At 42.2% G+C, this 27,810-nt stretch overlaps 1 protein-coding gene across 3 annotated transcripts in view; it reads right to left on the bottom strand.

Moving 5' to 3' along the window:
- The window catches only part of TAFA3 (TAFA chemokine like family member 3), a 692,450-nt gene that overhangs the window by 612,766 nt on the left and 51,874 nt on the right, over positions 1–27,810 (bottom strand). The window lies entirely within an intron of this gene.

Genomic DNA, 27,810 nt, shown 5'->3' with positions numbered 1-27,810 from the left:
CCGGTATGGGGTCAAGTTGTATAAGCTCTGTGAAAGGGTCACAGGCTACACTTATGGTTTTAGGGTCTATGAGGGAAAAGACTCAAAACTGGAGCCAGTGGATGCCCTGACTACCTGGGGTGGCAAGATTGTGTGGGACTTGGTGTCACCCTTATTCCATAAGGGGTACCATTTATAAGTGGACAGCTACTACTCAAGTGTGGCCCTCTATCAGCATTTAAAGTTAGTCGGAATTCCCTGCTGCTGGGGCTAGTCGCCGGGGCCTTCCCCAACAGCTCACTACTACCCGACTTGCACGGGGGAGAGGGCTGCCTTGTGTAACAATGTCCTTCTTGCAGTGAAATGGAAGGACAAGAGGGATGTTTACCTTCTGTCCACCATTCACGCAGACACGACAGTCCAAATTCGACGACGGGCAGCTGAGGTCGGTGAAAAACCCCTCGCCATCTACGATTATAACACAAACATAGGAGGGGTGGACTTCAACTACCAGATGTTGGCTCCCTTTTTAGTTTCCCGAAGGACCAAACGCTGGTATAAAAAGGTGTCTGTATATTTAATTCAATTGGCAACTTACAATAGTTTTGTTCTCTACACAAAGGCTGAGAAAACGGGATCCTTCCTTCAATTTAAGGAAAATATTGCTTCAGAACTCCTGTATCCAGAAGGAACTGTGCCCCAATCCCCTTATGTAGTTAGCCAGGTACATGAAGAGCACTATGCTTATAACTTTCCGAGTGCCCCAGGTCAACGCCCCAAGAAAAGCTTGTTGTGTCTGCAAGAAAGCTGGAATAAGGCGTGACACCACTGTTTACTGTCCCACTTGTCCTGAACATCCTGCCCTATGTATAGGGGGGTGTTTCGAGAAGTTCCACTCACAGATACACTTTTAGAGTAGGGATCTCGAAACATAGCAGTAGGCACACAAGGGTCTCTCAGGGCTCTTTCACACTGGTGTGATGCGTTGCGGAAAAATGCCTAGCAAAAGTCCCACTTTGCGGTCCCCACTATGCCTGAAGTGGTTGACTTAATGGTAGTGCATACCTGCCTCACAGAGTGGCTCCTGTGGTGATTTGTATTGGCCCTGAAGTCATGTTAGTCTTTGGCGATGCGTTGCGGCAAATTGCCTAGCAAAATTCCCACTTTGCAGTCCCCACTACGCCGGAAGTGGTTGACTTAATGCTAGTGCATACCTACGTGAGACAAGAAATAAAATCTTCTATGAGCTCACCATACCCCTCACAGAATACCTTGGGGTGTCTTCTTTCCAAAATGGGGTCACTTGTGGGGTTCCTATACTGCACTGGCATTTTAGGGGCCCTAAACCGTGAGGAGTAGTCTGGAAAGCAAATAATTAAAATTGACCTGTGAAATCCTAAAGGTACTCATTGGACTTTGGGCCCCTGTGCACATCTAGGCTGCAAAAAAGTGTCACACATGTGGTATCGCCGTACTCAGGAGAAGTAGTGTTTTGGGGTATATTTTTACACATACCCGTGCCTGGTAGGAGAAATATCTCAGCAATGAACAATTTAGTGTAAAAAAAATTGAAAAAGTTGTCCTTTAAAGAGATATTTCTCCCACCCAGAATGGGTATGTGTGAAAAGACACCCCAAAACACATTATACTACTTCTTCTGAGTACGGTGATACCACATGTGGGAAACTTTTTTTGCTGCCTAGCTGTGTTAAGGGGCCCAAAGTCCAATGAGCACCTTTAGGCTTTATAGGGGTGCTCACAATTGAGCCCCCCAAAATGCCAGGGCAATACTAGTACCCCACAAGTGACTCGATTTTGGAAAGTAGATACCCCCAAGGTATTCACTAAGGGGCATGGTGAGTCCGTGGAAGATTTTATTTATTTTTTATCACAAGTTGGCAGAAAATGGAAACACTTTTTTTATATTTTTTTTTTTGTCACAAAGTGTCATTTTCTGCTAACTTGTGACAAAAAATAAAATCTGTTATGAACTCACCATGCCCCTCAGCAAATACATTGGGGTGTCTTCTTTCCAAAATGGGGTCATTTGGGGGGGGGGGGGTATTTATACTATCCTGGCATTCTAGCACCTCAAGAAACATGACAGGTGCTCAGAAAAGTCAGAGCTGCTTCAAACTGCGCAAATTCACTTTTTTGTACCATAGGTTGTAAATGCTATAGCTTTTACCCAAACCAATAAATATACATTTATTGGATTTTTTTTAATCAAAGACATGTAGCACAATAAAAATGTACTTTATTTAAAAAATGTTACCACAGAAATTTCAAAATATATTTTTTTTGACAAAATTCCTGTCTTTATTGATGAATATAATAAAAACTAAAAATCACAGCAGCAATCAAATAGCACCAAAAGAAAGCTGGATTAGTGACAAGAAAAGGAGGTAAAGTTTGTTTGGGTGGTAAGTTGTATAACCAAGCAATAAACAGTTATAGCTGCAGTGGTCTGAATGGTAAAAAAATGGCCTGGTCACTAGGGGGGGTTTAACACCGCGGTCCTTAACTGCTTGCCGACCGCGTCACGCCGATGGGCACGGCTGTGGCGGCAGCCCCAGGACCGCCTAACGCCAATCGGTGTAAAGTCCTTGGGGCTCTCGGTGCAGAAGATCTCGCGCGCGCTCAGGAGACTGTTAGACCGTGGAATCGTCATCTAATTACAGTGTACAGCGCTGCGATCTGCAGCAGCGCTGTACTGGGGACAGCCGTGTGACACGGCAGTCCCCATGGGACACAAGAGAGCGATAGGCCGTCATAGGCAGAAGCCTATGACAGCCGATTGCCGTTATTGGTTGGCTGGAAGGAGGGAGGGAGGTAGAGGGGAAAAATACCAAAAATAGTCAGATTTATTAAACAATATACAACATAAATATTTACACTAAAAAACCCTGGGGGGGGGCGGTTCGATCAGACCCCACCAACAGAGAGCTCTGTTGGTGGGGAGAAAAGGGGGGGAGGAATCACTGGTGTGCTGTGTTGTGCGGCCCTGCAGCTTGGCCTTAAAGCCGCAGTGGCCTTTTTTGACAAAAATATCCTGGTCTTTAGGGGGGTAAAGCCCATGGTCCTCGAGAGGTTAAAGAGGAACTGTCGCAAAAATCTTAAAATGTAAAACACATACAAATAAGAAGTACATTTTTCCCAGAGTAAAATGAGCCATAAATGACTTTTCTCGTATGTTGCTGTCACTTACGGTAGGTAGTAAAAATCTGACATTACCGACAGGTTTTGAGCAAGTCCATCTCTTCATGGGGGATTCTCAGCATGGCCTTTATTCTTTATAAAGACGTTACCTGAAAATGATTAATACAAAGATGCTGGCCAGCCTCCCTGCTAATTTGCACTATTTTGGCAGTTGGATGGAGCAACTGCCATTTACTACGTGCTTTTAAAAATAAAGAAAACCCTGAGAATCCCCCATGAGAAGATGGGCTAGTCCAAACCTGTCGGTAATGTCAGATTTCTACTACTTACTGTAAGTGACAGCAACATAGGAAAAAAATAATTTATGGCTCATGTTACTCTGGGAGAAACATACTTCTTATTTGTATGTGTTTGAAATTTTAAGATTTTTGTGACAGTTCCTCTTTAAGTGGTTAAACACAGCAGAGCCCACAAACAGCCAGTTGTGCTGGTTGGTTGACACTGATTGCTAGTTGAGTTCCAGATAACTAGATAATTTTAACTCTACAGTATATATGAAAATGTATAGGCATGAATGAGAGATCTCAGTATCACCAGATGCATTGAAGTCTATGGGAGTAAGAAAATCAATATATAAAAAATAATTTATAAAAATCAATATAGATAACATGTAGAGTTGCACACTCCTGTGTGTATTAAGCTGATGTGCCACGGCGAGCCCGGTCACCACCCAGGCAATATAGTAGAAAGGAGTACAGCCGGCACCATCAAATGCTCTTTTAGTGATTTATTGGAAGACTGTCATATAGTACAGAAGTACAACATGCGAAGTTTCGGAGCGGTGGTATGCTCCTTTATCAAGCCATGACAGTCACAAGAACATGCAGTTACATTAACGTTTTTATACTACATCCTTACATTCAAACCAACCAATCACGGTCCTGAACACATCAAGAACCAATCTCTGTCCGTTGCAGCACAAACGGACCTGATGGGAAACTATTTTATAAGTATTTGGACCAATGAAGATGTCTAACTCACCTAAGCAGGCTTTCCTGAATCCGTGCGCATTATAGAACAGCCCCTCACACGACGTCATGCTAGATGGTAACACCCATCGGTCAGAAAGACCTGATGGGGAACAGTGAAGAAGGGCGGTGTTGGTAACATCAGAAGACGTGTGGCAATGAAGGCAGTTCGTGGATCTGGGGGTGGGACTCGCAACCGTATACCTTTTGTAACACAATACAGTGTTTTGAGCAAAAATATTGCAAAAATTATTAAAAAACATTGGCCTACACTTGCACAGGCGCTCCCTCAGATCCAGGAGTTCCATCATCCTCCACTCTTTTCTTACAAAAGTGCCCCTACTCTTAGGGACAAACTCACTCATGCAGAGATGAGAACACTGGTGAGGCCCCCAGAGGGGACAAGGAGGGGTATGTATCCGTGCCTCAACTGCGTTCACTGCAATTCGATGTTCAGAAGTGATGTCTTTTTCCACCACAGATCAGGTAAAAGATTTAACATTAAAAGTGTCTATAATTGTGATTCCCAATATGTTATTTACATTCTTAAATGTCCAAGTGGCCTACTATATGTAGGCGAGACCACTCAAAACTTCAAATTGAGGATATCGGTACATATACATGCAATTCGTGAATGCCTCGTGGAGCGGCCCGTTGCATGTCATTTTGCACGTTATAAACATCATGGTAGTCAGTTACGCTGTCAAATTATTGACAGCGTGCCTTTATTAAAAAGAGGAGGGGATAGACATAAACGGTTGCTGCTCCGGGAGGCGTTTTGGATAAAAACACTAGATACTTTAGAACCCAGGGGTATGAACCGAGAATATAATCTTTTGCCACTTTTGTAATTTATTTATGGTTATTTTTATTTTATTTTTGTTTTTTTATTTTTTGTTGTTTGAAAGTTTCCTTTTAAACCTATCTAACCTTTTGTCCCACATGTGCTGTATATACAGAGGTTTTCACATTACTACTTATGATCTGACATATGTGTTAAAGTCTTACTGTAGTCTGTCCTCATTCACAGCCCTTAATGCCATTACAGCGCGACTCTTAGCCGCTGCTGTCTGAACTGGGAGACAGAAGGCCGGCTGATTCATGGATTGATCCACGTGATGAGCCGGCGTTAGCAGTGACGTGTTACGTCCTGCTTCCTGGAGGCGGGCGAATGTTTTCGCCCGCGTCCATTGCGTCTCCCAGGTAACGTCTTCTGATGTTACCAGCACCGCCCTTCTTCACTGTTCTCCATCAGGTCCATCTGACCGTTGGGTGTTACCATCTAGCGTGACGTCGGGTGAGGGGCTGTTCTATAATGCGCACGGATTCAGGAAAGCCTGTTTAGGTGAATTAGACATTTTGATTGGTCCAAATACTTGTAAAATAGTTTCCCATCAGGTCGTTTGTGCTGCAACGGACAGGGATTGGTTCTTGATGTGTTCAGGACCGTGATTGGTTGGTTTGAATGTAAGGATGTAGTATAAAAACGTTAATGTAACTGCATGTTCTTGTGACTGTCATGGCTTGATAAAGGAGCATACCACCGCTCCGAAACGTCGCATGTTGTACTTCTGTACTATATGACAGTCTTCCAATAAATCACTAAAAGAGCATTTGATGGTGCCGGCTGTACTCCTTTCTACCATAAAAATCAATATATTAAAAATACACAAATCAATATATATATTATATATATATATATATATATATATATATATATATATATATATATATTCAATAAAGTTCTCATTTTTGCGAAAATGTATATATTGTGAAAATGAAAATTGTGATGCAAAAATGACTGGGGAAAGTTTAAACTCATCCCTATTAGTGAATCCTATTACTTTTTGAATAGACATGACCAGGAGTTTTTCAATGACACAGAAACATTGTAGGCTTTCATACAATGCAGTCCAAATAAAGTATAATGGCACTCTTATCTGCGTGGACAAATCCTTTCAGAGCATCCACCCTAAATAATTTCCTCTGTTTGTCAGTTATGCATGATATGGATATTTCCCCTGAGTGTAACTTACACATGAGTAAAATGGAAATCAATGGGTGAGAGTCACTTTTAACTCCTTTTCTGTAAGAAACATGCTCACATCTTCTCTTTGCCGATGCTACTGATGATAAAATGCTGAAATTGAAACGTTAATTGAGACCATTTTAAGTGAATTTAGTGATTAGCTGTCCATGAGATGTTACTTTGAAAAATATTATACATAAAATATAAAGAAATATATTTAAACTGTATATCACATTGAAATTTCAATCAGACTGATGCAGATTTTGAACTTTTGACCTGACTCACATTTGATGTACATTTGACAAATCTCTGGTATAGATATTTCGCTGCAGGGCCTGGTATATTGCTACAGAATATCTTGTCACCCTATCCTACACCATACAGTTATGTCTGCTTCTTTAATAAGTGTAGAGGGAAAATAAAATGGAACCCCTACCAAAACCATTTTAATTTCGAAAGATGTTGGAAACATACAGGAAGTAAAGAGATTTTAGCCTTTCCCAACCCTATCCAAAGGTAAAACACTTAAGCTGGCCATACACTGGCCCGATTTGCCGCCGTTTCGACAGCAGATTCGATCACTGGGATCGAATCTGCTGCCAACCGTTCGCGCTACACGCCGAATTTCGATCCATTTCGTCCGATCCCGTCAATCACTCCGTGCGGAAAATTACCGTCGATTGATTAAGGAGCGCGTCGCTAGCGGAGTTCAAGTGCCCGACGACCGACGCAATAGAGCCGCATACACTACCCGCTCCGTGTCCGCGCTGGTCTCCAGCATGCTTCAGTTCCTCCTGCCCGGCAGGAAGTTTAAACAGTAGAGGGCGCTCTACTGTTTAATCTTCCTGCCGGGCAGGAAAAAGTAAAGCATGCTGGACCTGGAGACCAGTGCGGAGAAGACAGCGGAGACCTGGGGAGTTGCGCCGGTGGAGCAGGTAATGTATGCGGGGGGGGGGGAGCGGCAGCAGCACCACCACCACAACAGATTGTGAACGGTTTCAGGCTGAAATCGGTTCACAATCTGTTTGCAGTAAAGGTAGCCATACGATCCCTCTGATCAGATTCGATCAGAGAGGGATCTATCTGTTGGTCGAATCTGATGGCAAATCGACCAGTGTATGGCTACCTTTACAGTATCAACAGGGCTCAAATTAGTGTTGCACATGTGTCAGAACTTGAAAAGCATGTTATCAGCTTGATTTATAGGGCTGATTTTCTGGTCACAAACAAGCACTAATGCAGGCAGTAGTAACTCCAGTCAATCATAGCCCTACAACTGATTATATGCTTCTCCCTGTGGTATAGTATATATGAACATCAGTAGATAAAATAAAGAGGTAGAGCAGCAGTCTAGATTAATTTTGTTGGAAAAAAAATACAGCGTATGTGATCCTCAACTTCTGTTGTGATGAACATCTGTCATTTGAAGATGTGAGGGGAAATGTCCACAATGGGGTCACAATAGCAACAAAGACCTCCAAAATCCACTTTAATCAAAATGGATGGGGGATATGAGAGATGTAGAACTAGGATATTTTCATAATTAAGCAAACTAGGTTTGTGTTAGCTTTACATGGCATAAGATAGCTCTGATTTTTAACAGTAGCTATATATGCATTAATAGTGGCCTGGTTATACAATGAGGTAACAGTAAAAAAGGGCGCAGGAGGCTAGTGGACAAATCGGGCGCCGCCATTCACTCCCATAATAAATATCGTTTACTGGGCGCCAAACGGGAAAAAAGGGCGCCCGAGAATAATAACATTTTCCAAAGGCGCCTGAAGATTTTTAATGTTTTATAACTGCTTGTGATGATTTACGTTTCCTATTTCAATAAAACATTATTTTAAATGTTATCCCTTACTGTTTGCAAAACATTATCATTCACAAAATAAAGCGATCAGTACGTAACGTAAATTGTAATATATTTTATCCCTTACTGTTTCTAAAACATTATTCTACACACAATACAGTGATCACTAAGGAGGGTCTTAGGTTTAGGCACCACCAGGGGGTCTTAGGTTTAGGCACCATCAGGGGGGTCTTAGGTTTAGGCACCATCAGGGGAGTCTTAGGTTTAGGCACCACCAGGGGGGTCTTAGGTTTAGGCACCATCAGGGGAGTCTTAGGTTTAGGCACCACCAGGGGGGTCGTAGGTTTAGGCACCACCAGGGGGGTCTTAGGTTTAGGCACCACCAGGGGGGTCTTAGGTTTAGGCACCACCAGGGGGGTCTTAGGTTTAGGCACCAATACGGGGGTCTAGGGGTTAGGGGTAGGTACAGGGAGGGTTACTTACTAATTTTTTTTTAAACGTTATTATACATTTCACTTTTTAAACGGAAGATTAACGTTTTCACAATTGCCGATTTCATGAACATTATTTAATGATTTATAACTTTATAAAAACGAATATTTAAACGAAATATAGTACATTATATTTTTAAACGTTATCCATGTTTATCGTTTAAAACCCTGCGCCCTTTTTTCCCAGCGCCCCTTTTTAACGTACGCATACAATGACTGAATACACCCTGATCCAAAACTGAGTAATATTTTCAGCATTTTGTATCAGTCAAATTTCTGCCAAAATGCCCCAACTGCCCGCTGCCCTACTTTGTGCTGCAACTGCCAATCCACTTCCAATGGACAATGACTTGCTCCCACTCATGCTCACATTTAATAAACATCCAAAACTGATAAAAAGTCACTTGTTCAAAAAGGTTACAGTAAATACATTACTCCAAGTGGTTGAATCAGCTGGAAACCTTTACCCTTGTATATGTCTACTGTAAAATATTTGAAAGGGCCATATCTTCCTTAAGGGGAACCTGAAGGGAGTAAAATTATTCAAAATAAACACATGATGTAGCTGCAAATGAATATTACATATTAACCTCACCCTCAGTTTCTCTCAGAAGCTCACTATTTTCTTCTTACAGTGATCCCTTCCAGTTCTGACAATATTTTGTCAGAATTGAAATATACCAGATGTTGTTAGTTATATATCAGCAGCTGTCAGTTATAACTGAATGTGCAAGGTAATGTCCATGTTTCCCTATGGCTCAAGTGGGTGATATTACAGTTTAACAGTGTGCTGACCAGGAAGCTGTTATGGGGTAATGGCCATTTTTAAAATGGAGGATAGAGAATTCCATTGATCACAGTGGACAAATGAGATGCGGGAGAGGAGAAAGAGATTGAGGAGTAGACTACACAGGAGGTAAGTATGACCTCTGTATGGTTATTTTGACTTTTTTATTTTCAGTTCAGGTTCTCTTTAATTACATTTTAAAAAATATCTTTGCAGAAGACAGACTGTGCTAAAGACTGGCGCCAGGATTACTGTTTGATCACTGTATTTATCACACTCCCTAATATTTCAAACTGAGATTGCAGAAAAAAAAACTAGTTTGAACAGTTCCTTTGATAAAAACTGCGTCCACTGTGTCTTACATTTCCGATAACAGCGTTGTTTGCTGAACCCATTAGCTATTTATCATTATATGTGGAATCTATGAGGTTTTGTAACATTATACTGGGAGCATTGATCTCTCATAACCCACTGGTAATACAAACATTTTGAAGCTACAACTTTCCATTCCCAAAGAAACCATTATCACTCAAAGTCCATCAGGTCACATAGTATCTTATTCTGATGCCAGCTGAACTTAATACAGTAATAACACATGTACAGAAAGTTTCAATTGCCAAGAGATCTCTTCTGCTCACACACAAGTCCTCTCTTCTCTATAGTGCAGTCACTCATCTCTCCAAGGTTATCAAATGTGTTACAGGTTATACAAAGCAATCATTAGTCTTTTTTTCACTAAGTATGCTTTGCCAAGAGTGTTTGTCTAAGAATAGGTTAACCATGATTATTCCAATCTTACCTCTATGCTGACGATTTTGGAATTATCACACATGGGTCATCTAATATGTCTATTTTACTGCTATTTTTTCCTCAAATAAGTAAAACATATAAAAGAACAGGTGCCATATAAAAAGTATGCCAGGTAATTTGATCATTCCCAGGAATCCACTAATAAGTGTGACACCTAGGTCTCATATGATCATTGGGAAATTTCGAATGCTTGCAATTACGACTTAATGGGGCAGATTTAGCTAGTCAGGGGCAAAGAAAACCGCAACAAAAGTCAAGCACTTATTGAGGGAACCAATCCAATTTCAGTTGTAAAATTAAACAAACATTCTCATTAGTTGCTTTGAGCAAGAAATCAGCCAGTGAATGTATACACTTACATACTAAGAGCCACGTTCTTATTTGTTCAGGTTTAAAACTTTAAATTTCATTACTGCATGGCAATGTTTTCAGACTGTACTAAGTGAACAATCCTATGTTCCAATCAGATTATTCAGACCGTGTCGTATGAAAACAGAGAAACGGTGGCCCCAATCAAGCTTGAACATTAAATTATCAAACTTTCCTTAACCTCCTTGCCGGTTATCCCGAACACAGTTCGGGGTAACCTGCGCAGGAGGATTTCTCAGGCCCCGCTGGGCCGATTTGCATAATTTTTTTTTTGTTACAAGCAGCTAGCACTTTGCTAGCTGCTTGTAACTTGCGATCGCCGCCGCTCGCCGCCGATTCGCCGCTACCCGCCGCGCCGAGCCGCCCCCCCTCCGCCCCAGACCCCTGCGCAGCCTGGCCAATCAGTGCCAGGCAGCGCTAAGGGGCGGATCGGGGTTCCCTCTGACGTCACGACGTCCATGACGTCGGTGACGTCATCCCGCCCGGTCGCCATGGCGACCGGGGAAGCCCTGCAAGAAATCCCGTTCTCAACGGGATTTCTTGCATACTCTGATCGCCGAAGGCGATCGGAGTAGGTAGGGGGATGCCGCCGCTCAGCGGCTATCATGTAGCGAGCCCTTGGCTCGCTACATGATTTAAAAAAAAAAAAAAAAAAAGTGCGGCGCTGCCTCCTTGCCGGATTTTTTAGACCGGCAAGGAGGTTAAAGAAATGGTTGATTGGCATGGCTGATTTTTTTTTTCAAACATACGAGTTGGGTTCTTTAATGCTGTGGATCAAATTAAATACAAACTTTTCTATCGATCTGAATGATCTTTGCTAAAAATCGCACCATTAATGGGCACCATTAAAGTAATAAAGCCCATCTCCATTCATTTTTTTTTATTTGGCTAGAACAGGGGTAGGGAACCTATGGCTCGGGAGCCAGAGGCGGCTCTTTTGATGGCTACATCTGGCTCACAGTTAGGGGTTGATTCTCCAAGCTACATTGCTCAAGCAGCGCAGCTTAGTGTGGCAGCACAAGAAACCTTTTCAAAGTAAGCACGCTAATTCTGTAGCATGCACTACTAACTTACTTGCGCTCCCCCCAAAACTAACGGCCGCTCCAATTGTCCTTCCCGAATCCTATCAGGTCCAGTGACTTTGTAGGACAAGATCCCTGCACATTCATTGGCCCAATAGACTGTCTGTCATTTGACAGGTAGCCTATTGGGCCAAAGTGCAGTGATCTCATCCTACAAAGTGAATCAACCCCCAAGTAAGCTAGCTAATTGTACAAGCTGTTAGTCAGTATTTTGCCTGTCTGGCTCTTGGGAAAATTGCTGATGTTGCTGAAACCCAAGAGAAACTGAAGATGTGTCTGACACATCCCCTGCCCAGAGAATCAACTGTGTACACATCACTATGGCAACAGGGACATGAGCCCTCTGCTGTGCATGTGCACTGTCCCAGTTGGAAACATATTGTATGGCTCTCATTGAATTACATTTTAAAATATGTGGAGTTTATGGCTCTCTCAGCCAAAAAGGTTCCTGACCCCTGGGCTAGAACAAAGAAGGTTGTTACTGCTATTTGTATCACCATTATTTTGTATCTGTAGTGCCACCAGTGACAGGTAGAGAAGGGATCTCTCCAAACCAGACACAGAGCCCCTGCCAGGATTTTATTAGTGTCTGTGCCTCCACTGCAAGAGAAAACTCCTCTGCTTTCTGCATTGATACTGTAAGAGGAAATACAGCAGTGCTTCTAATCCTTCCCTACTATATGCAAAATTAAAACAAAAATGTTTGCATGCTGTTGGGCTTCAGTTCAATCACTGGTCATGTGCTGAAAATGACCTTCTATATTACATAATGGCAAGCAGCACTTTACATTATATTCCATAAAAATTGTTCCTGAAATGGGTTAAATAGAGTGGCCATATAATGCACATTATCAATTGTGCCAGCACATCGCTTTTCAATTTTTTTTACTGGGGTACATAAAGTGGATTCATTTCCCTGCAGGAGGTTATTATACAAAATCCTATCCCAGAAATTACTGTTTATTTAGCAATTTAGTACATAGTAATTTCCTTCAATTCCCTTAGGAATGCTGCAGTATTTTCTCTATATTTGCAGGTTATGGATTTCCCATAGGAATCAGTGCAAACTGAATTTGGTACATGTCACTGAAGACTTGCATTGCCGCACAGAACAGCACATTGGCATGCAAGGAAATAACTAGTTTAGTATGCACAGAATATATATTTATATTTGCAAACAGCAGTAAACTCATGTTTAGAAAAAAGGTGGAAGCAAGAAATGAAGTCTTGCCCTCCTGATTTCCTTTACGCAGGCTATACTCGGGAAGGAGAAACAGGCCCCCAAGGCATAGCCTATTCCACACTTCAATGAGAATCTAATACATAATAATGTACAGTTGGTGCAAAAATATCAACAGGACATAGTATAATCAGCACAATCATATATATTGGAGGACATATCACGTGATGTATACAGTTAGTGTATTTAATCCTTGGAACAATCAGAATATTTTTTTTCTTTTTTGATGATACAATATTTGTGTAAAGCTTCACAGCACTTGTAAACTCTGTAGAAATGTGCCTGTTTATGAATTTTTAAGGTGTGGTTTGCTGGAGGGATTACCTGCTTCCAACATTTGTAAACTGAAAATGCAGCTGAAGTGCAGGTACCATAGTCTGCCTGCAAACTACCTTATTATGCTCTAGATCCTCACTTGTGCACTCAGGGGGCTCCATGGTTCCTGCTACAACCCCTACATGATGTTCACACACTAATGAGCACATCTTGGCTGCCAGTATTTGAGTTGGTTTCTTAGGCAGGAAGAGGTAAAGCAGATCATGAGTCACAGATATAAAGTGCCTGATTCATCTTTGGCATGAGCGTGTAGGACTCTACAGGCACATAGGTGAGAATCTGGAGTATATTTAAAATCCCTGCATACACCTTGCAGTATCTGAATAATAATAAAAAAATAGTAGTTTCAGTTGTGGAACACTGCGAGCCCTGGCATGTTTACAGTCTATGTGTTATAAACCCATGTACCAAAACCAGCATATTTTAAAGGGTATATTTACTTAGCTGAAATAATTATGTAAAGCATTTTTCAAATACTGTTTTTGTCTTCTTTAATGTTTTATTGAATACATGGTGGTCACTGATGTTTCCTACCCACTGCTTAAGTCCAGGGGTGTAACTAGACTTAAGAGGGCCCCCTGCAAAAATGATAGAATGGTGCCCCCTTGGGCCCCAAACCCCATGCGGGTCACTTGATCGGGAGCCAGAGAATGGCAGCAGAGAGGGTTCTGGAAGCAGGAAAAAATACACCTGCTCCTGCACACAGTTTTTGTGAGCGAACAGGAGGTGTTTTTGTTAACTGGCTGCACTTGTGGTTGGGGAGAGGGAGAAGGAGGGGCTCCTAAAGCCTCTAGGCCCCCCTGTGATGGCAGAGGTCACAGGGGTGATTGCTATGCCCTCTAGTACCTTAAAGGGCTTGTTCTACAATTCATTCACTGTGCTCCCTGCAGCCAAAACATGCTGAGATGAAACAGAAGACACACCACCACTACATTTCCAGTCATCCTGTAATGCATACAATAAAGAAATCAGGTGCTGAAGATGCATTTTTATTTGGACTTTATCTCTTCACTACTCCATCATACTAGCATTTCAAGTTAATCCTTTACAGATAGCCAGCAGAAACAGTAGATAAATACCATTTTTTTACCATTCTGCACTTCAGACCTTAAAAGAGACAACTAAGGTAGACAGAGATGGGGGTCTTGGTTTCAGAACAGGGATTGTTCCTCCAGAATGATGATGTTCTGTAACACGCAGACATTTAGCATAATTGTCTCTGCAGTCTTTATAACCTCTCTCTATTAACACAACACTCAATATTCTGTTTGAGAATCGTGAGTTTTCTGGTTAGGTATACTAAACATGCTCAGTTGACAGGAAAGGAACAGCAAGTCAGCTGCACCTGTCTGTGATTGGGGATATCTGACTGGACAAGAGCTGAGGATGTCCTGAGCATGAACACTGTAGCTGAGGGAAAGAGTCACAGAAGCACATGGCTGATATGCTGAGACAGTACAGCTGTTGCCAGCTTGTGTGAAGCACACAGGTATGAGTATGGGCAGATTTATCAACCAAACTGCATGCAACACTGAAAAAAACCCTTTCCTGTGCTGGATGGATATGTTACATTTTCTTGATTGTTTTGTTTGTGAATAGATGTATTCTAAAAGGTATGTTGTTGCACTCTTATGCAATTCTGGTTTTATTATAGAATTGCAATGCCTTGGTTATTTTGCTGATGTAATCTAGGAAAGGTAATGTAACGCTGGCTAAAGTATACACAGAATATACAATTATCGAGGTCAGATCGTCAACTGAGGTCATACACGTAAAGTCTGAGATATGCGGTACAAAAGGACTAGACAGAGCAATGTCGATAAAAGGCTGGGTTCATACACAGGTGGTCAGAAAGCTAAAGTACAGTAGGCTGAGACAGGTGCTAAAGCGTTAACAGGCCGATGTCATACACATAGATCAGATGGCTTGAGGTACAGTTCAGGATGAGACAGAGACAGGGTCGTTAGGCTAGCCGAGGTCCATATTGAGTATCAGATGACTGTAGTACAGAGGGATGAGACTTTAATCAAAGTGGAGGGTTTAGCCGGGTCATACACAGAAAATCAATCACAATAATACAAAATACAATACTAACTAAGGATAGGTATATATATTGCAAACACTGCATATATATATATATTACAGCAGAACTATAACTGACTCAGTAGCAGAGCAAAGTCCAGTGCTCAGAGATCTGATTGCTATAATGGACAGCGTGGAACTGAGAGAGACAGATTTAAATACACGGGGAAAGTGCAGCACACCCGCGAACTATCAGCCAATCAGAATCCTGCTCCTGGTCAGCTGAGCACTGTGTCAGCTGACCGGCCTCACACCCATCTTCTCAGCCTATAAAGGCTGTCACAAGCCGTGCGCGTGCGCCCAGGGTCTTAAGAGGATGCGCGGCGCTGGCTCACGGCTACAGGGGAGTCGGGGATGCCACAAGGTAATGCGGAAGTACGCGGCTGTCCGGAGCTGCCGGTAGCCGCGTCCACATGAATTGTTACAGGTAACTGTTACTGTACAATCCAGACTTTAATTAAATGCACCTTGCAGCAAGAAATCATTCATAAAATAGGCCCTTTGGCGACTTATGCGTAAGTTCAGTTTAGTTTAATGCTAGCCATACACTATGTGCCATACACTTGATCTGGCAAATGACGCCTCCCTGTCCCTGATGGAAAGATCAGTTGTTTGTGAGATCTAACCTGCACCACTCAATTTCAATTGAATTTCAGAGAAAATCTGATTGAAAACACATTGAAACTTTGCCCCCACTAACTTTGTACAGATTGATGTAATACAAAGTTATTCACAAACAAGAACAATAAATACATTCTACTTCTACACTGACCTACTAATCACTTCCTCAAAAAGATCATTTCCACAATGTCTTCCCATGTATGACCCCAAGAAACTTCTTCAAAAATAAGCTGCCTATTAACGTTTTTACCCTACATTAATAAGTAACCAAAATTCAAATTTTTTTCCCCTATTGGCTTTAATTCACGACCGTGCTATGCATGTAGCTCATGCGAAGATTTACGCGCACAGGTTTACACGCGCGTGCTAACAAAGCTCTTCACATGTTAATGTGGCATAATTGTGAAGCACGCATTGTGAAGCGTTAACATGCGATTAGCTTTCTTAGTGTATAATATATGTAAATAATGTAAAACTTTGCTCGACTAAAACTTTGTGCGAGTAACATTGCACGCTACACTCATAGCACGGCTTTGTGAATCAAGGCCCTTGTATCTTATTTACCTACACCACTAAATGTATATTTTTCTCTTATCTCTTAGAAAGAAAATGCTGAGAGTGCAACAAGGACAGCATTTTAAGGACTATTAACCAACAGTGAATCAGCTCCGTGGAAAATGAGTGTATTCCATTCACAAGGTAACATACAGCCTAAGGCAATATAAATCTGGGAAATGTATTTACCAGCCTGAAAAGTACCTGTGGAGCAGTCAATGCAATAGTCTGCTAATCTGTCACTATGCAAACTCAGGTTTCTATGCCTTTAATAGCCTAGCACTAACTGGAGTCTGGGGAATTTAAGATGCATTCCAGCACTCTGCTGTCTTTGGATAATTCATTTATTTTAGTGCTTTGCTTGTATTTTTCTTTCTCAGACTTAAAAAAAAACAAAAAAAACAACGAAGTAGAGTGCTTTATTCTGCCAAAATTAGACAATGATTCTCTGACTCTTCAAGCCTATATGCAAACAACTACTATGTATGCGCTGAAAAAATGAAACATTTTGCATGATTTTGTGATAAGCAGCACATGTGGGCTTTATTGTAAGCTTACATAGTTACTTAGTTATCAAAGTAAAAAAAAAAAGACATGCGTCCATCCAGTTCAACCTGTTGAGCCTCATTGCACCTGAAGCCAGACAAAAGAAAAGCTATGCAGGCAGAAACTTCTAGATTGTATCACCTTCCCACACTCAACAACCACAGCTGCGAATGTTGTTCAACTTATGGAAAGCCTTCTTGCCGCAATAGTAGCCTAGGGGGTGCTATTGTGGCTGGGAACGCGAACAATCATTTGCATTCCCATGCCTGTCGGCCGGTGACGGCAAAACCGGAAGTCGTCGCCGGCGGGTCCAGGAGCATCGGAGCGGAGCTGCGAGGGCACCGATCAGCTGCAGGGGGCTGAGGGAAGCCCTAGGTGAGTTAAACTCATTTTTTTGGCCAGACTTAAGTATCCCTTTAAGTGTATATTTGATGTCAACATAGACTTGCTGATATAGCATAAAATGGATACTCCCCAGCAGCAAAGATCAGTATGTGTGAAGCATGCATATTTGTCTCATAACTTTTAACTTATTTACCTTGTCTTTCAAAACTAAATATAAGTTATTTCTGGTGAGGTAAACATTGAATTTTTTGTACTTTTCAGCTTTCATATCTACATTATTTTTCTTATTGTGTTCACTTAGCTTAATCATCTTCTTAGAGATCAATGAAATGTATTTTTCATATTTTTAAAGGCGCTTTTTCTCCCCTTCAGTTCTACTATGTTTCATATTTTGCATTAGTCTGAAACGCTTTGATTAATGAGCCCGTATTTCTGACTTATTTAGCTAAGTCTCTTGGCTTCAAAACCATAAATTACTATAGTCAAGCTATAACCTTTACTATGGATTTAGCTGCTCTTAGCTATTTTTTGGAGGTCCTCATGAGTATAGGGTTTAATGAGAGGAAGAAACAGTAAAATGACTTTTCTTGCCTTGGACCTTCCATCCACATCCATCAGATAAGTAATACATTTATCACAACCATAGAGCTATCGTGCAAATCTTGTTGTGGTTGTACCACCTGCCCTACTTGGTCACTGTCACTGGAACTAGGTCATGTAACAGGAACCATGGGATTCTAAGGGTGTGGGTGATTTCTAGAAACAACAAAGCTACAAGATAAATCACATTACCTGGTTTCACAGACATACTGATCATAATTATGGTCATCTAGAGGTTCATTTTTTTTTTGTAGTAGTCTTATTTGCAAGTTCACATTTTTTAGTCATATTCACTCTAGTGTGTGAAGGTACACAGCAACAACATTCTATCATTCCTAGCATTCTATGAATTAATTTAATGCTTAACTCATTTTAATTATGAAACCTATATGCATTAAAAGGTTAAAAGACATTAAATACATTAAAAGGCATTGTGGCCCCAACTCCCAAGAGCTAATTTGCAGTCTACTCCTTTCTTAAGTGCAGACCATCCAAAGCTATATGCATATACCTCCAGACGGGAATCTGACCTGCCAAGGTCTAAAGATAGAGATGACTGGATAGGTATATGGGGCAGGATCTCCAGTTGTTCTTGCAATCTTTACACAGTAGTGGCGGCCTATAAAAGTATGACACATTGGTACCTGGTCCCAGCTAGGGTAGCCAAAGTTTTCCCTACAGCTAACCCCTTTTGTTTTAGAGGCTGTAGAGCAGGTTTTCTCAACCACGGTTCCCTGGAACCCCAGGGTTCCTCGAGTACTCTGCAAGGGTTCCTCTGCATTTTCCCCCATCGTGGGGGTAGTATAATAGAGCACATTATAATAGGTGATACTTCAACAAAAAGCACTAAATTGGGGGGTCAGGAGACAGTATAATGAGTGGTAGTGTAATAGGGGTAGTGAAATAAACAGCCACACATACTTTTAAAGACCATGCCTCCTCCAGAATAAATGCAGGGGTTCCTCGAGATCAAAAAATTGTTTGCAGGGGTTCCCTGATATGCCAAAGTTATTTGCAGAGTTCCTCCAGGGTAGAAAGCACGTAAAAGGGAAAGAGGCGCCCTGATATAATAAAAGCATCTAAAATCAGCTTAAAATCGAAAAGTGATATGAGGTAGCTTACCTCAATGACGAAACCTCTGTAGTTAATACAAGGGATTTTTATTAGCACAGGCAACGCGTTTCGCGGGTCTCAGCCCGCTTCATCAGGCCAGTAAAAGTGCCAAATAGAAAAGATCATCTAGCATAGAGAGGCTCCCTATGCTAGATGATCTTTTCTATTTGGCACTTTTACTGGCCTGATGAAGCGGGCTGAGACCCGCGAAACGCGTTGCCTGTGCTAATAAAAATCCCTTGTATTAACTACAGAGGTTTCGTCATTGAGGTAAGCTACCTCATATCACTTTTCGATTTTAAGCTGATTTTAGATGCTTTTATTATATCAGGGCGCCTCTTTCCCTTTTACGTGCTAAGTATACCCCCGAACACATCCTGTCCGAGGGGAGGTGGCAGACCACCAGTGGAGTCCCCACAGTGGACTCTGTCCCCTTTTTTCCACTAAGAGAGCGACCATCCTTCCGGTTCTGGCTAGGACCACCCCGAGTGGAGTCGGGTTTATTGTCTCCACCTGCTTCCTGTGGTTGGTTGCCCCAAGCAACCTCCCTTTGTGAGTAGTGCTTTTAATTTATTTTCTTTTATTGTGGTCATTGACATATTGCACTACTGGGCTCCCGTTTTTTGTCTCCTGTGACTTTTTCTACAGGGTGTTCATCCACCCCTACTACAAAATTGCCTCCAGGGTAGAAAGGTTGAGAAAGGCTGCTGTAGAGTAATAGGTGACCTGTTGCACATCTGATGGTCCTGTCCTCACCCTATCAGAGTTTGGAGTCAAATTACAAATTACTATTTTCCTTTTTCGACAAAACAATCACTAAAGACCCTTGGCAAGCATTGCTACATAAGAAAATAGAGGAGCTTACAATCACAGAATAAATTGGGTTCTATGGTCTTCTCAGCAGCAACTATGACCATTGCAAGGACCTGGAAAAAACATTCACTCAACATCCCACATTGGAGGACGCTTTCATAACAAGGCTGTAAGATATACCTTATCTCTCTTTTCTTTATGTCTTCCTCTTTCCTACTTCCTTTCTCTTATCTCCCTGCTCCACCAACAGACTCAACTCACTTTCTCCTAGGACAGATCACCAAGTCCTACAACCCACTAGTCCTTTTTCTGATAGACTAGTCCCCTTAATTAATCTAATACATGCTCCAGAAAGTAGGCTGAAGTTCTCTGGAGCACAAGCTAAGCCCATTGTCAGAATTGTACCAATGGGCAGCATGGTTTTGTAGTGGTTAGCGCTCTCGCCTTGCAGCACTGGGTCCCCGGTTTGAATCCCAGCCAGGTCAACATCTGCAAGACATTTGTATGCTCTCCCTGTGTCTGTGTGGGTTTCCCCTGGTCACTCCAGTTTCTTCCCACATCCCAAAAACATACAGATAAGTTAATTGGCTTCCTCATAAATTGGCCCTAGACTATGATACATACACTACACGATACATACATAGACATATGACTATGGTAGGGACCAGGTTGTGAGCACCTTGAGGGACAGTTAGTGACAAGACAATATACTCTGTACAGCACTGCGTAATATGTTGGTGCTATATAAATAAATAAACTAATGTTTGTGCTACATTGTTATTATTTGTAATTAATGTATATGATACTTAATTATGACATTTGTTGAGTTTGTCCTGTTCTATTGTTGTTAAAAAAAACCAATTAAATCTTTTGACACATAAGACAGCCTTGTGATAGATCCAAAGTTTCACTGCGCTCAATCAGATAAAACCTCTTTATGGATTAAGTTTTGCCTCCAGTAAGTGCTGCTCCTTTAATTACTCCTGGGAAGAAAAGCAGGTGTTCTAACAAAAACAAAAGAAAAAGGAGCCCTCTCTGGCATTAACTTTTTAATAAACTTCTTATCAAGGATAAAATTACACTTACAAGATCCAAGTAAAATCAAGGCTCATCACACCGGAGGGTGTACATGTCCGTTTCCCTCTGATGGTATACAATGCTACGGTCTCCTCCACACTGTGGCCAGTAGCGTGGGTAATCCCAGGGATTCAGAGCGCCGACGGGGCGGGGGCTGACGGACTGGTAGCTACTATGCCTCTATTGCGTCATGACGGTTATTAAAGCGGAATGAAACCCAGCATTTATTCTTTGCTCTAATAGATTATTTACAGCATATTATATACAACCAGCATTTTTTGTTTTACTAGAACAGCATTCAAAGGGTTAAACACAGGTCTTAGAAGCTCCCCTGCAGGGACAGCTGGACAAATGCAAACTAGAGATAATGTTATCTTGTGTTTAATGTTATTAAGTGAGAATTGTAAACAAACCTTTCTCTGACACTGCAAACTCTCCTGAAGACAGTGAGACAATCAGAAAGCATCAGAAAGTATTTCTGCTTACGTTAGAAGATGAATAAAGCAGTTATGAATAAAATGCAAAGGCAGCTTTCAGAGCAACAAAAGTGTACTTTGGGAACGTATAATTTCTAAATGAATAATAATACTTATGCACAAAAGCAAATATGATAACCGTATGACATATAAAAAGTAGGAAAACATGTTTTTATTGAATATTATATCAGGGTTTTATACCATTTTAAGTGATAAAGATGCTAATCCTGCATTCAAAACTGTTATGGTTTGGAGTTATCACATGCCTTAGGAGCACTGGCACTTTATGCTGGGGGGGGGGGGGGGGGTATTTTTATCTATAATATATTCCTCCTCTTCCATTTATTTCCCCCTCCTTCTAATAACACAGTGGACTTCCTAGTATAGACCTCAGTGGGAGTGTCTGAAGACTATGGGAGGAGGGCGGGTAACGAATACACAATTAGCAAGTTAGGGAGGAAATGATGCCAGGAGGTCAAAGGTAACCAAGATGGAAACTGTCTAGAATAGGATTCTCTGCTTTTACAGGAATCATAACGTGGATGTAACAATGTGTCAGCAAGAGCACAAATATCTGATTATGTGGTAATCTGCAGTATCACCACTAATGCAGATATATTTTAGCAAAATAATCAGTATCTTCCTGATAGTAGATCAGCGGAAGGCTTACTAGCACCAAATCAGTACTTTAATAAGAGTGTGATCACAGGTGATTAGTGCACAGTATACAGGAGTTCTCCTATGTGATAGCCCCCTGGCTGTAGGGACTATCACTCAGAGAGCGGTCGTACAGGCAAAGTCGGCAGCAGTACAGAATCGTGAGGCTAATCGTAGTCAATGGTAAGCTGAGGTCGGCAATGGGTCGGGCAGATGAGGTACAGAGTCAGGAGGCACAATCAGAGTCAGAAGTACAGGCAGAAAATCGGCAACAGATCAGATAGCTAAGTACAGAATCAGGAGGCAGAAATCGGAGTCAGAAATTCAAGCAGAGGGTCATACACAATAAATCAACAATAGCAATGAGTTTATAATTATAGCTATCAAAGGTCTGAGTGCTAACATGGAGTATTCGCAACAGCAGACACTGAGCAAATGACCTCTCATGCCTAAATGTAGAAAGCTAGCTCCACCAGCCCGCCCAGGGGGCTGGGACCAAAGGCAGCCTGTGATTGGCTGGCTGAGGTCAGCTGATCGCCGGATCAGCTGACCCGTCTCCTAAACAGATAAAGGTCCTGCCGCGGGGCGTGCGCACGTGTAGCCCTAACCTAATGTGCGTCCGAGAGACCTATGCGAGGCGTCTTGCACGCCTGCGGGACGGGGATCACCGCCTGCTGTGATGCGGAGGCGGCCCGAAGCGCCACTCTCCGCTATAGCGGTGTCCCCCATCGATTGTTACAGTAACCCCCTGAGGAGTGGACTCTGTACACCCTTTACACGGCTTCTCGGGGTGTAACTCATGGAACTTTTGTCTCAATTCCTCAGCATGAAGGCGATGTGCGGGAACCTATGATCTCTCTTCCGGTCCATAACCCTTCCAATGGACCAGGTACTGCACTGAATTCCGCACCCAGCGAGAATCCAATATCTGTTCAATCTCAAACTCCGGCTCTCCATCAATTACCACCGGGGGGGGGGGGGAATCAACATGCACCGCAGGCTTTAATAAAGATACGTGAAATGAATTTACACCTTTCATACTGGCCGGTAGACTCACCCTATAAGTCACATTATTACAGGGTATGGCCCTATGAATTTGGGTCCCAACTTGGCCGAGGGTTGCCTTAAGGCAATATGTCATGTAGAGATCCACACTCTCTCACCTGGTTCAAACTGCCATTCTAAGGAGTGCTTCTTGTCTACTTGTCTCTTCTGAGCCCCAAACGCCCTCTCCAAATTGGCTTTTACCAACCCCCAAATTCTCTTAACACACCCTTGCCAATCTTCCAGAGCAGGGAATGGGGAGGCCACTACCAGTAAGGGAGAAAACTTTGGTGAACTTCCATTGACCACCTGAAAAGGAGTAAACCCTAAAGATACGTTTCTAAGATTATTATGCGCAAATTCAGCGAATGGGAGGAATTTTGCCCATTCATGTTGTGAATCGGATGCATAGCACCGAAGGAATTGCTCCAAAGACTGATTGACTCTCTCAGACTGTCCATTAGTCTGTGGATGGTATCCCGATGAAAACGAGAGATCCATCCCCAGATGTTGTCAAAATGCCCGCCAGAATTTTGACACGAATTGAACCCCTCTGTCTGACACCACGTTTTCTGGGATACCATGTAAGCGGAAGATGTGGTGTATGAACAGATCAGCCAGTTCTTGTGCAGAGGGGAACCCTTTGAATGGGACGAAATGGGCCATTTTACTAAACTGGTCAATCACAACCCAGAAGACCGTCATTCCTTCAGACCGAGGGAGTTCTCCAATGAAGTCCATGGATATATGTGTCCATGGTTCTTGAGACATAGGGAGTGATTGTAAGGTCCCCGCGGGTGCCTGTCTAGATGGTTTGCTCTTGGCACAGACAGTACAAGCCCTCACAAACTCCTTACAATCTTGCGCCATTGAAGGCCACCAGACACATCTTGCCAGCAATTCTTGTGTCCTAGCCATAACTGGGTGGCCTGCGTTTTTGTGGCTATGAAACAACTGTAAGATTTGAAGTCGCAAATGCAATGGCACAAATAAGGAGCCTTCAGGTTTACCCTCAGGGGAATCCTGCTGGAAAGATTCCAAAATGTCCATTACATTTTCCTGAATCAGTGGTGGCTAGCACAATATTTTCTGGCAAGATGTTTTTAAGTTCAGAGGACTGGACAGATTCAGACTCAAATGACCTGGATAGGGCGTCAGCTTTGACATTCTTGTTCCCTGGCTTGTACGTAATTACAAATCGGAACCTGGAGAAAAATAAGGACCACCGGGCCTGCCTAGGATTAAGCCTTTTGGCCCCCTCAATGTACTCCAGGTTCTTATGGTCAGTATACACAGTGATAACATGTTCAGCCCCCTCCAGCCGGTGCCGCCACTTCTCAAAAGCCAACTTAATGGCTAACAACTCTCTGTTCCCAATATCGTAATTATTTTTTGCTGGAGATAATTTACGAGAAAAGAAAGCGCAGGGATGTAAACGGCTTTGGTACCCTGAATGTTGAGACAACACTGCACCTACTCCTATTTCGGATGCGTCTACCTCCACAATGAATGGACAACTGACATCTACGTGATGCAAAATAGGAGCGGAGCAGAACAGTTTTTTTTAATAAAGAAAAAGCATATAGAGCCTCTTTAGACCATTTGCAAGTGTCTGCCCATTTCTTAGTGAGATCAGTGAGACGGGACACCACGGAGGACAATCCTTTAATAAACTTTCTATAATAATTGGCGAAACCAAGAAATCTCTGGAGTGCCTTCAGCCCTACAGGCTGAGGCCATTCCAGTACTGCCGAGAGTTTTTCTGGGTCCATGATCAGTCCAAAGGTGGAAATGATGTACCCAAGAAAGGGTACCTCATTCACTTCAAAAATAAATTTTTCGAGTTTGGCATAGAGGCTGTTCTGACGGAGCTTTTGTAGAACAAACCTGACATGGTCACAGTGCTCAGATAAATTTTTAGAGTAAATCAATATATCATCTAGATACACTAGAACAAATCGACCCAGAACTTCTCTAAAAATCTCATTAACTAATTCTTGAAACATGGCGGGTGCATTGCACAACCCGAAGGACATCACGAGATATTGGTAATGCCCATCGGGCGTGTTGAACGCCGTCTTACATTCATCCCCCTCATGGATGCGAACAAGATTATATGCTCCCCGTAAATCTAATTTGGAAAAAATACTGGCGTCAGTGATCTGTGAAAACAGGTCATCGAGCAAGGGAAGTGGGTAGCGATTTTTCACCGTGATCTTATTTAATTCCCTGTAATCTATACATGGGCGCAACCCACCATCCTTCTTTTGTACAAAAAGAATCCAGCCCCTGCAGGGGACTTGGAAGGTCAGATAAATCCTTTGGCTAGATTCTCTTTTATGTACTCTTTCATTGTGACTTTTTCAGGACCTGTCAGGTTATAGAGGTGACCTCTGGGGAGCATAGCTCCAGGTCTTAACTCAATTGGACAATCAAAACTCCAATGAGGAGGACGTTTCTCTGCAGATTTAGGGCAAAAGACGTCAGAAAAATCTGCAAACTGAGGTGGCACACCCTTTACATATATCTTGGTGGCACAGATCGCAACTCTCTCTAGACAATGATGATGACAATAAGGAGACCAGCTTAACAATTGGCCCGAGCTCCAGTCAATCTGAGGAGAGTGCTTGCGTAACCAAGGCATACCAAGAATTACAGTAGAGGTGGCCATTTTCAAAATGTAAAATCGTATTTCTTCCTTGTGTAAACAGCAAGCTCATGGGATGCATTAAAAGGGAAATAAAAACTCGAGATGCTAGCATAATATTGCCCCTGTTTAACTCTCTAGTAAGGCCACATCTGGAATATGGAATTCAGTTCTGGGCACCACATTACAAAAAAGATATTGCAGTTTTAGAGCAGGTGCAGAGACGAGCAACAAAATTGATGCGTGGGATGGAAGGTCTTACTTATCGAGAAAGGTTAGATAAACTGGGTTTATTTAGTCTCTAGAGAAAAGACGCCTTAGAGGGGATCTAATTAACATGTATAAATACATCAGAGGGCAATATAATACCTTGGCGGATGAGCTTTTTGTCCCTAGGCCTTCTCAAAGGACTAGAGGACATGATCTGCGCATGGAGGAAAAACGTTTTAACCATTTATTTAGGAAAGGGTTCTTTACAGTAAGAGTGATTAAGATGTGGAATGCATTGCCACAGGAAGTCGTTATGGCAAACTCTATACCTGCATTTAAAGGGGGCTTAGATGCTTTCCTTGCGTTGAAAGACATCCATGGCTACAATTACTAGGTAATGCCTAATGATGTTGATCCAGGGATTTTATCTGATTGCCATCTGGAGTCGGGAAGGAATTTTTCCCTTTAGGGGCTAATTGGACCATGCCTTGTAAGGGTTTTTTCGCCTTCCTCTGGATCAACAGGGATATGTGAGGGAGCAGGCTGGTGTTGTACTTTATACTGGTTGAACTCGATGGACGTATGTCTTTTTTCAACCAAAATAACTATGTAACTATGTAACTATGTAACTATGGTGACCCAGAACTCATTGGGGTGTGTAAGGGACTACAATGGTCCTAAAAGCCCCCTTACTAAGATGTTAAGAAAAACAAAAGTTTGCTTTCCTAAAACAGAAAGAATTTGCGATAATTCAGGTTGGAGTGAGCTCGAGATGTCTCCCAGGCTCCACTGCTGAATATATGCAAATTAACCATTGTACCCTAAGAAGCTAAACACACCTCCAGAACCGCTGGAATGCAATGATGTGTCAGCTTGTTAATATGTACAGAGCCATAATAATCCAACATGCATACAGACTGTTTCGGATTGTTTGATCCTCATCAGTGCATGGCATGGATTAATTTGGCTCTATGGAGTAGGGCTTGTAAATCCGAGAGGCACAGACTAACCAGCAAGCTCATGGTGACCCAGAACTCATTGGGGTGTGTAAGGGACTACAATGGTCCTAAAAGCCCCCTTACTAAGATGTTAAGAAAAACAAAAGTGTGCTTTCCTAAAACAGAAAGAATTTGCGATAATTCAGGTTGGAGTGAGCTCGAGATGTCTCCCAGGCACCACTGCTGCATATATGCAAATTAACCATTGTACCCTAAGAAGCTAAACACACCTCCAGAACCGCTGGAATGCAATGATGTGTCAGCTTGTTAATATGTACAGAGCCATAATAATCCAACATGCATACAGACTGTTTCGGATTGTTTGATCCTCATCAGTGCATGGCATGGATTAATTTGGCGCTATGGAGTAGGGCTTGTAAATCCGAGAGGCACAGACTAACCAGCAAGCTCATGGTGACCCAGAACTCATTGGAGTGTGTAAGGGACTACAATGGTCCTAAAAGCCCCCTTACATCTTAACATCTTAGTAAGGGGGCTTTTAGGACCATTGTAGTCCCTTACACACCCCAATGAGTTCTGGGTCACCATGAGCTTGCTGGTTAGTCTGTGCCTCACGAATTCACAAGCCCTACTCCATAGAGCCAAATTAATCCATGCCATGCACTGATGAGGATCAAACAATCCGAAACAGTCTGTATGCATGTTGGATTATTATGGCTCTGTACAAATTAACAAGCTGACACATCATTGCATTCCAGCGGTTCTGGAGGTGTGTTTAGCTTCTAAGGGTACAATGGTTAATTTGCATATATTCAGCAGTGGTGCCTGGGAGACATCTCGAGCTCACGCCAACCTGAATTATCGCAAATTCTTTCTGTTTTAGGAAAGCAAACTTTTGTTTTTCTTAACATCTTAGTAAGGGGGCTTTTAGGACCATTGTAG

Source organism: Hyperolius riggenbachi, chromosome 2, assembly GCF_040937935.1.
Source record: "Hyperolius riggenbachi isolate aHypRig1 chromosome 2, aHypRig1.pri, whole genome shotgun sequence".
NCBI lineage: Eukaryota > Metazoa > Chordata > Amphibia > Anura > Hyperoliidae > Hyperolius > Hyperolius riggenbachi.
Note: the sequence above shows the minus strand (reverse complement) of the source record. Positions and strands in the feature narration are given on the sequence as shown.